The following is a 10147-nucleotide window of genomic DNA, read 5'->3' as shown; positions in this document are numbered from 1 at the left end:
ATGGTGGAATATGAATTCAATAAATATCTGGAATTAAGAGTCTAATGATGAGGGTGAACCCATTATCAATTGTTGGGAAAAACCCATCTGGTTCACAAACATCCTTTGGGGCAGCATGTTGGCACAGTGGTTAGCACTGTTGCCTCACAGTGCCAGGGACCCAAGTTCGATTCCACCCTAGGACGACTGTCTGTGTGGAGTTTGCACATTTTCCCCGTGTCTGTGTTGGTTTCCTCTGGGTGCTCTGGTTTCCTCCCACAGGCTAAAGATGTGCAGGCTAGGTGGATTGGCCATGCTAAATTGCCTGTAGTGTTCAGGGATGTGTAGATTATGTGGGTTATAGGGAGATGGGTTTGGGTGGGTGCTCTGAGGGTCAGTGTGGACTTGTTGGGCTGAAGGGCCTATTCCCACACCGTAGGGATTCTATTCTATATGCTGCTGAATGATCCCTGATTTTGTCAAAACACACGGGACGCTCAGACATCGGAAGCTTGGGGAGCAATTCACTACATTCTCACCCTGGGAGTCCCTTTTATTCCGATCCTGCTGCTGAATGCTTTGACCATCAGGCACATTTTAATGACCAGCAGAGCCCACAGGAGACTCCGAGCTCACAGAAGTGGGGAGAGTCCCAGAGACACAGAGATGGAAAGTTGAAGGAACTCCATCATTTTACTTTTTGTTATCTCTGGAAATTTCATTCTGTTCTGGGCAATGTTCATGGTGTCCTCAATATGGAGACGCATGATGAAGGTTGTGATTGGAACTCCATATGTACACATTGCTGTAGGAGAAATTGGATTCTTGCTCCAGCTCCTGAGTTGCTGCACAAACACTGTTATTTATGCTGTGACCCAGACTAAGTTCAGGGAGGAAAGGAGGAATGTGGTGATGTATCTAGTAATATAAATTGTAATCTTCATCAAATGATTAAAGCAAATTAAGCATCAGAAGAAAAGGAAATCCTGCATTAGATTCTGAGCAACAAATTCTCCCCAGGGTAGTTATAAACACACAGTTGGGTCAGTCAGCTCTCCCCAGGGTCAGTGATACAGACACAGTGGGGGTCAGTCTGGTCTCTCCCTGGGGTCAGTGATACAGACACAGTGAGGGTCAGTTTGTTCTCCCCCACGGTCAGTGATACAGACATAGTGGGGTCAGTAGCTCCCTCTCCCTGATATCTCTAATGTAGACACAGTTTGTTCAGTCAGCTCTCTCTCTCAGGATTCAACATACAGACACAGTAATTACTATTGCTCTGTACCATGGGGTCTCTGAATGTGGAGGTGGACTTTGCAACAAATATCCCAGTGAAATATGGCCACATGGGCATGATATTGAAAATGTATTTTGCAAAATTATGCTTAAAGTAGAGCTGGTCTACATCATTTAAAATTACCATCACTGATGTATCCTGATCGAATCATGGTGAGTATCACTGAACCATCGAATTATCACGCTGCTTGGAAAGAGAAAGGTTCCCTTGGAATTAGAACAGGACTTTACGTGACTGAATGTGAAAGACTTTAATACACTGTCACAGACGGTGAAAGCCGTCTCTGTACCACACCAGAGTTGACCATTTTTGTGTCACATGGTATGAACAAACTTACATTAACCACAGACTTTAATCCTCTTTGAAGTTCAAAATCTACAAACCAACTGGAACAAGTAAAACTGAGGAACAAAGTGTCGGAGTTACTGAGAGGAAATGAAACTCCAGAGTAATGAACACTCACAGACTCACATGGGCCCAGTGACTGTTACCTCAGGGTGAGGCCCTTAGTTTCTTCAATGTGAAAGAAGGTCTTATCCAATGAAATAACACATTTCAAACTACCTATCTCTCTGTTTCTCTTTCTCTATCTTCTCACGACTGCCTTCCAAATAAGGCAAATCTGCTGTGGAGACGGAATGAGAGAAAAAATAAAAATTCCAAGAGGAGCACCTACAATTTGTGTTTAATAAAGATGTGAGAGGAACTATCGTACGAGAAAACATATACAATTACACAATGTTAGACGGCAGGTCAGAAAATTGGAGAGAGCCTTTAAACACAGCAAAGAAAAAATAATAAGGAGATGATTGTTAGAGTCTGAAGGGAAATATGAAAAGATACTAAGACTTTCTCCAGATTTTTGTAAAGAAATAAAATTAACAAATTGGGAATCCACCCCTGAGATTGTGAATCTAGGGAATTAAAGATGGAAAATAAAGAGATGTCAGAGTTTTCATTTATCATTACTGGAGAGAATGTTAATAACATCCTAGAAATAGCTGTACATCAGGAAATGGAAAGGAGAGAGAAACTCAAAACAAAGATAATCACAGCCAATGCGTGCTGAGTAAATTGTTGAAGCTGTTGGCAAACAAATCCCTGGATCTTGTAGGACTTCATTTGAGGATCTTAAACGAATTGGTTCATGAGCTAGTTGATAGGTTGTTTTTAATTTTACACAAATCCCTCTACCTGGGGAAGATTATTTCAGATTTGAAAACAGTCAATACTAGTTCTATATTCATAAAGGAAATGAGATAGAAAGGAAGAAACCAGGGCCATATAACACTACAAGAAGCAATAGACAAAGTAGGCCATTCAGTCCAGCGAATTTGCACTGCCTTTCAATGTGAACATGGCTGATTGAAAAATCCTAAATGCCACTTTCCTGCCTTGCCACCCTTGGTTCCCTATTGATTCAAAACATGTCTATCTCAACCTCAAATATACTGAATAACCCAGCTTTGACAGCACTCTGCAAGAAAGAATTCCATAAATTCACAACTTTCAGAGAGAAGAAATTCCTCTTCATTTTTGCCTAAACCTAATTCTGAGAGTTTGACCTCTGGTCCTAGACTCACCCAAATGAGAAATAACTCCTGCGCTGATCTTCCCTGTCATATCACCTTCAAATCTTAATTGTTTCAATAAGCGCCCCTCTCATTCTTCTATCATCCATAAAGTACTGGCCCAACCTACTCAAGCTCTCTTCAGAAGACAATCCCTGCATACCTGAAATCAGCCAAGTGAACTAGAACTGCCTCAAATACATTTCCTCAGACATGGGAACCAAAACTGTTCACAGTATTCCAGATGCGATCTGACTTGTGCCTTGTATAGTTTTAGCAAAACCTCACTACCTTTTCACTCCATTCTCTTTGAAATAAAGGCCTTCCTTGTGACCTGCTGAACTTTGATGCAAGATTTTTGTGATTCATGCACAAGGACTCTCAAATCCCTCTGTGCTGTAACTTTCTGCAGTCCTTCTCAATTTAAATCATATGTGACTCCTCTATTCTTGATGCCAAAGACCCTAACCTCACGTTTTGGCACATCTGTCAGATTTTTCCCCATTGTGCAATCCGTGTAATCAGAATATTCACTTCCTTCAGCCAAGCCATGAATACATTCTGTAAATAATTTTGGAGCCAGCACTGAGCCCTATGACACTCCACTAGTTACAGGTTGCCATCCTGAAAATGCACCCTTATCCCAATTTTCTGTTTTCTATCAGTTAGTTAATGCTCTGTCAATGCTAATACAGTATCTCCAACACCATGGGCTCCTATTGTATGCAGTAACTTTGTGTGTCCTACCTTGTCAAATACCCTCTGAAAATTCTAGTACACCATCCATTACTGTAGAAGTCTCAGAAGAAAGAGAGAGAGAGAGAGCTAGCAGTTTAACCTACAGACGATCATGACTCAGGCAACGGGTAAGATCAGAAGGAGAATCCTTCATGGTAACCTCAGCCATTTCAGGAATTGAACCCACACTGCAGGTACAACTCTGCATTTCAAACCAGCCATCCAGCCAACTAAGCATCCTCTGCTACCCCTTTATCTTTCCTGTTTTTTACCTACTCAAACAATTCCAGTCAATTTGACAGGCATAATTTCCCATTCATGAAGCCATGTTGACCGCTACATAATTTGTATTTCTAAATGCTCTGCTCATCCATCCTTTATTATATCATTGGGAAGCTGCAATAAAAGAATGACTGAAGAGGTTATAGCAGGACACTTGGAACTGTTCAACGTAATCAGGCAGAATCAATGTAGGTTTGTCAAAGGGAATTGATGTTGAATCATTACATTGGAGCTCCTTGAGGAAGTAACATGTGGTGTGGATAACTAGGAACAGATGAATGTACTGGACTTAAATTTCCAGTCAGCACTTGATGAGATGCTACATCAAAGGTTATTGCAGAAAATTAAAGCTCATTCTGTAGGGAGGAGTCTTTCAGTGTGGGTAGAAATTGGCTAGCCAATAGTAAACAGAGAATAAGAGTAAAAGGTAAATTTTCTGATTGGCAAGATGTAATAAGTGATGCATGACAGGGATCAATGCAAGATACTCAGCGTTTTATAATTTATATAAACATCATTAACTGAGTTCAATTCTGCCTGTTGTGTTAGTGTATGGCCTGTTGACCAAAGTATCTCACTTGTTTTTTTCTCTGTATCCCTGTCTCTCACACAGACTCATTCTCACACTCAATAATCATCCACTCTCTCCACCACCAACACTTAGTCACAGCAGTGTGTACTATCTACAAGATGCACTGTAGAAATTTGCTAAGGCTCCTTGGACAGCACCTCCCAAACCCACACCCATTGCCATCTAGAAGGACAGGGACAGCAGATCGATGGGAATACCACCACCTGCAAGTTCCCTTCCAAGTCACACATCATCCTGACTTGGAAACATATCACTGCTCCTTCACTATGGCTGGGTCAAAATCCTGGAATATCCATCCCAAAGAGCATTGTGGGTCTACCTACAGCACATGGACTGCACTGGTTCAAGAAGACAGTTCACCGCCTCCTTCTCAAGGGTAACTAAGGATGGGCAATAAATACTGGCCCAGCCAGGGACACCCACATCCCATGAGTGAATAAAAAAGGGGCAAATCTTTCACTGTCATTTTCACTCTCACTGATGTGTGATTATGTGAGCAGACACATTGCTGGGATATTTTAGCCCCTTAAAGTTTGAAGTAGGTGATGGAAACCTGTCAAGTACATCCCATCTTAACCTGGTCACCCATCATTATGTGGTAGAGAGACAGGACCCAGGCAGGTATGCAGCGGGGGAGGGAAGGGATTCTCTGAACTTGGTCTCAGCTGATGGAGTCAGAGGTCTGGAGGTGTATTTGAGCAGAACCTTGAGTTGCCATGAGTAAGTACAAGGCAGCAGCTCCTGTGTTACAAGGGCAGTGAGGAATCCTAGACCTGAACAATGCTCCAGAATCTACTTTCTTCACAGTCACTGAAACCCAAGCTCATCATACAGACCTCGAGAACCAATTGTGTTTCTCCTTCTCTATATCCAGCATCGAAAAGGGAACGTACAAGTGGCTGCTGTCGCAGGGCAGGGAAAGGGTGGCCCCAACATGGCCAAAGGGGACAGAGTTGTACGTGTGCAGGAATCTCTTAGCCTGCAGGAACCTATCAGGGCTCAGATAATCAGAGGGCACCCACCATTATCATCTCAGGGACTGGGGGATGAGATTCAGTTCCAGGTACCTGATATTTGGAAGAATGTGCAGGTTTTTGAATATGGACAGAATTTATCAGAATCATTCCAGGGATCAGGAGCTTTAGCTGCAAGCTCAGGATTGAGAATCTGAGGCAATCATTTTTCAAGGAAGATTTTATACAAGATTATGAGGGGGCTAGATATGACAGATGAAGAAAAGCTGGTCCTAGCTGTTGGTTTTGTAATGACTGGGTGACGAGGTGTTAATGCCCTGAAAATGGCCTTCTACAAGTGTTGTGTATCTGGAGATGATCAATGAGTCTGAAAGAAAATTGAAGGTAAACTTGAGTTCAGGAATAATTCTCTGACACTGATTCTATCCATCAGTGATGATGTCATTGTTTCTGCTGAAAAATCTAAGGAATGTCTGTGTCACATGTGGGGATGTGTTGGACAGATCATTGACTTGCTCGATCAGTGATGAACATCCAGCCAGCACCAAACACAAGAACATCAGTGTCTCTACACTAAAGTAGCCTGGCTGGAAAGAAGAATTCCAATACATCCTCAGACCAACCGGGAAAATCGACCCACATCCAACTCAGTTCCAGTTCCTATTCCAATTCCAAAGTCAGTCCCAAAAGCAGTTGTTTGAGACTCCTGTGTCCACAGCATTGGGTTTGATCATCTTCATCATTAGGACAGGTTTGACAGATGCAATGCTGAAATATGTGACATCCTGGAACAAAATTGAGTGGCTTTCAGTGTGTGACAGAACAACCCAAGATCACAGCATTCCAACATCTCGATGTTAATGGTCAAAGACAATTCTGGAAGAGAAAGGACATGCGCTGGAAAGGGAAAGCCCAAGAAAACTGACAATATTCTGATCATCTTGACATGCAAAGGTTTTGGAGGCACCAGGGCCACCAATAGATCAAGGGTGAATGTACAAAATGTCCGTCCTCCGCAGGATGATGTTTCTGTCCTTAAAATGACAACATCATCCATCAATACTGGAAAGAACATTTTCCAACAACACCTCCTCCATGAACACACCCTGGCAGCTGCTCCTCTCTGGGTCATTGTCCCTGGGGTAGAATCCATGGGAAAACCACCATCGATGAGAGGGATGCATCAACCAATAAAATGGAGGAACAACAACAAAGGCTGTGTCCCTGATGTGGTCTGAGTCGAGCTCTGAAAAGCTGCTGGCCTGGTGTTCTCCCTGCACTCCTCTTAAAGATTTTGGGGGAGAAAGAACTCCCTGTTCACAACTTCAGGAATGTGGTAATTGTAACCAGCTTTAGGAAGGGAGATAAGCCATGCTGTGGAAATGATCTAGATCTTTCCCTGTTGTCCGTACAATCCCAAGATTTCTGTTGTCCCTGATGGGGCTGATGATTAATTATTAGGTTAAGCATGTCAATGATCATCTTATATTAGGTTGGGAACATCTTGGACTGGATCAAATTAAAAGGACAATTCATTTCTTCGCACCTTTCTAAGGTTTTGCAACCAATCAATGCAGAAGAGACCTGCAAGTGAAAAGCCCTTTGCCATGACGGGGACGAGCTTCCTGAACCTTAATTAAAGGAGAAAGAGCAACAACCTAAACAAAGGCTAGAAATAATGCTATAAGGAACAGTGCATCAGTTGCAGGGAGGCTTCAAGGTGACACAAATAGAGAATTAATCGCTGGAAGTGTTATCAATAGCAGGAGAAATAGTGAATCAGTCCCAGCAAGCGTTCAAGAGAACGGAAAATGGAACAGAGACTCACCTCACCTGTGAATGAGAGGCTGACAGCAGAAAATTGGGACAGGAGGGCTGGGGACGGCTGCTGTTAGAGGAGTGAGGTGTCTGATCAAAGGCCATGTGAGTGTCACAGAATGCAGTGTGTGTGAGGATTAACATCGTCCTGATTCCCAGATCCCTGCCATAAACCACAAATGTGACAGAAACATCAAAATTACCAGATTTCAGAAAGCTCCTGCAAAAATTACAAGATTTCAGAAAGCTCCTGCAAAAAATTTCCAGATTCCATGAACAAACGTGGGGTCCTATCAGATCACTAATCAGACACTTCCATTCTGAACAGAGAAGCCCAAGTGTTCCATTCTTTCATGATAAATCAAACCCAACTCCTGATAGCAGAACCTGAACCTGGACTATTCACTGTGCTCCACCACTCCCCACACCCCCAAGGTTGAATTGCTGACCAAAGCTCTTTTTATTTATTCATTTTGTGGGATGTGGGTGTCACTGGCTGACTAGCATTTATTGCCAGTCCCTAGTTGCCCTTGAGAAGGTGGTGGTGAGCTTCCCTCAAAGCCCTTAGGGAGGGAATTCTGGGTTTTTGACTCAGTAACAGTGAAGGAATGGTAATGTTTCCAAGTCAGGATGGTGAGTGGCTTGGAGGGGAACTTGGAGGTGGTGGTGTTCCCGTACATCTGCTGCCCTTGTCCTTCTAGATGGAAGTGGTCATGAGGTTTGGAAGGTGCTGTCTGAGGACCTTTGGTGAATTTCTGCAGTGATTCTTGTCGATAGTACACACTGCTGCTACTGAGCGTCGGTGGTTGAGGGAGTGAATGCTTGTGGGTGTAGTGCCAATCAAGCGGGCTGCTTTGTCCTGGATGGTGTTAATCTTCTTGACTGTTGTTGGGGCTGCACCCATCCAGGCAAGTGGGGAGTATTCCATCACACTCCTGACTTGTGCCTTGTAGATGGCAGACAGGCTTTGGGGAGTCAGGAGGGGAGTTACTTGCCGCAGTGTTCCTCACCTCTGACCTGGTCTTGTAGCCACTGCATTTAAGGAGTGAGTCCAGTTGAGTTTCTGATCAATGATAACCCCCAGGACAGTAAAAGTGGGGGATTCAGTGATGGTAACACCATTGAATATCAAGGGGCGATGGTTAGATTGTCTCTTGTTGGTCATGGTCATATCCTGCCATTTGTGTGGCACTAATGTTACTTGCCGCTTGTCAGCCCAAGCATTGATATTGCCCAGATCTTGTTGCATTTGAATATGGACTGCTTCGGTATCTGAGGAGTCATGAATGTTATTGAACATTGTGCAATCATCAGCAAGCATCTCCACTTCTTACCTTATGATGGCGGGAAGCTCATTGATGCAGCAGCTGAAGTTGTTTGGGTCGAGGACACTGCCCTGAAGAATTCCTGCAGAGATGTCCTGTAGCTGAGATGACTGATCTCAAACAACCATGACCACCTTCCTATGTGTCAGGTATGACTCCAACCACTGGAGAGTTTGCCCCCTGATACTCATTGATTCCAGTTTTGCTGGGGCTCCTTGATGCCACACTCGGTGGAATGCGGCCTTGATGTTAAGGGCTGTCACTCTCACCTCACCTCCGGAATTCAGCTCTTTTGTCCATGTTTGAACCAACGGCTGTATTGAGGTCAGGAGCAGAGTGGCCTGGCTGAACTCAAACTGGACATCTCTGAGCCCGAAACATCAACTTTCCTGCTCCTCTGATGCTGCCTGGCCTGCTGTGTTCATCCAGCTCTACACTGTGTTATCTCTGAGCAGGTTATTGCTGAGCAGCTGTTGCTTGTTAGCACAGTTGATGCCGCCTTGAATCACTTCACTGATGGGGAGTGACTGATGGGGCGGTAATTGGTCAGATTGGATGTGTCCTGCTTTATATTTGATTGTGTCAGTGATTAGCATCCTAATGAGTTTTATAATTCATGGTCTGTTGGTTACACATATTGAGCATTGAATCTAAAATTCCTGTAGCTTGCCACCCCACTTCCTGTAAAGACTCCATCCCATTCTCTCAGTTCCTCCGTCTCCGTCGCATATGTTCAGATGAGGCCAACTTTGACAAGGGAGCCTCCAAAATGTCCACCTTCTTCCTCAACTGAGGATTCCCCAGCTCCGTTGTCAACAGGGCCCTCAACTAGGTCCGACCCATCTCCCACACTTCCGCTCTCACCCCTCTTTTCCCTCCCGCAACAGCGATAGGGTTCCCCTTATCCTCACCTACCATCCCACCAGCATCCACATCCAGAAGATCATCAGGCGTCATTTCTGCCACCTCCAGCAAGATGCCACCACCAGACACATATTCCCCTCCCCTCCCTTGTCCACCTTCCACAGGGATCGTTCCCTCCGGGACACCCTGGTTCACACTTCCTTCACCCCCAACACCTCCCCAAGGCCTACGGCACCTTCCCCTGTAACTGGCGAAGGTGCAACACCTGCCCATTTACCTCCTCCCTCCCCAGAATCCAAGGGCCCAAACATACCTTTCAGGTAAAGCAACACTTCACCTGCACTTCCAAGAATCTAGTCTACTGCATTCACTGCTCACAATGTGGTCTCCTCTACATTGGGCAAACGAAGCGTAGACTTGGCGACTGCTTTGCAGAACATCTACGTTTTGCTCGCAAAAAAGACCCTGAACTACCTGTTGCTTTCCACTTCAATGCACCACCTTGCTCCCTGGCCAACATCTCTGTCTCTGGCTTGCTGCAGTGTTCCAGTGAAGCCCAATGCAAGCTGGAGGAACAACACGTCATTTTCCACTTGGGGACCCTACAGCCCTCCGGACTCAATATTGAGTTCACAAGGTGTAGAGCTGGATGAACACAGCAGGCCAAGCAGCATCAGAGGAGCAGGAAGGCTGACGTTTCGGGCCTA

The sequence above is a fragment of the Rhincodon typus genome, chromosome 18 (genome assembly GCF_021869965.1).
Source record: "Rhincodon typus isolate 14 chromosome 18, sRhiTyp1.1, whole genome shotgun sequence".
NCBI classification, from domain to species: Eukaryota; Metazoa; Chordata; class Chondrichthyes; order Orectolobiformes; family Rhincodontidae; genus Rhincodon; species Rhincodon typus.
Note: the sequence above shows the minus strand (reverse complement) of the source record.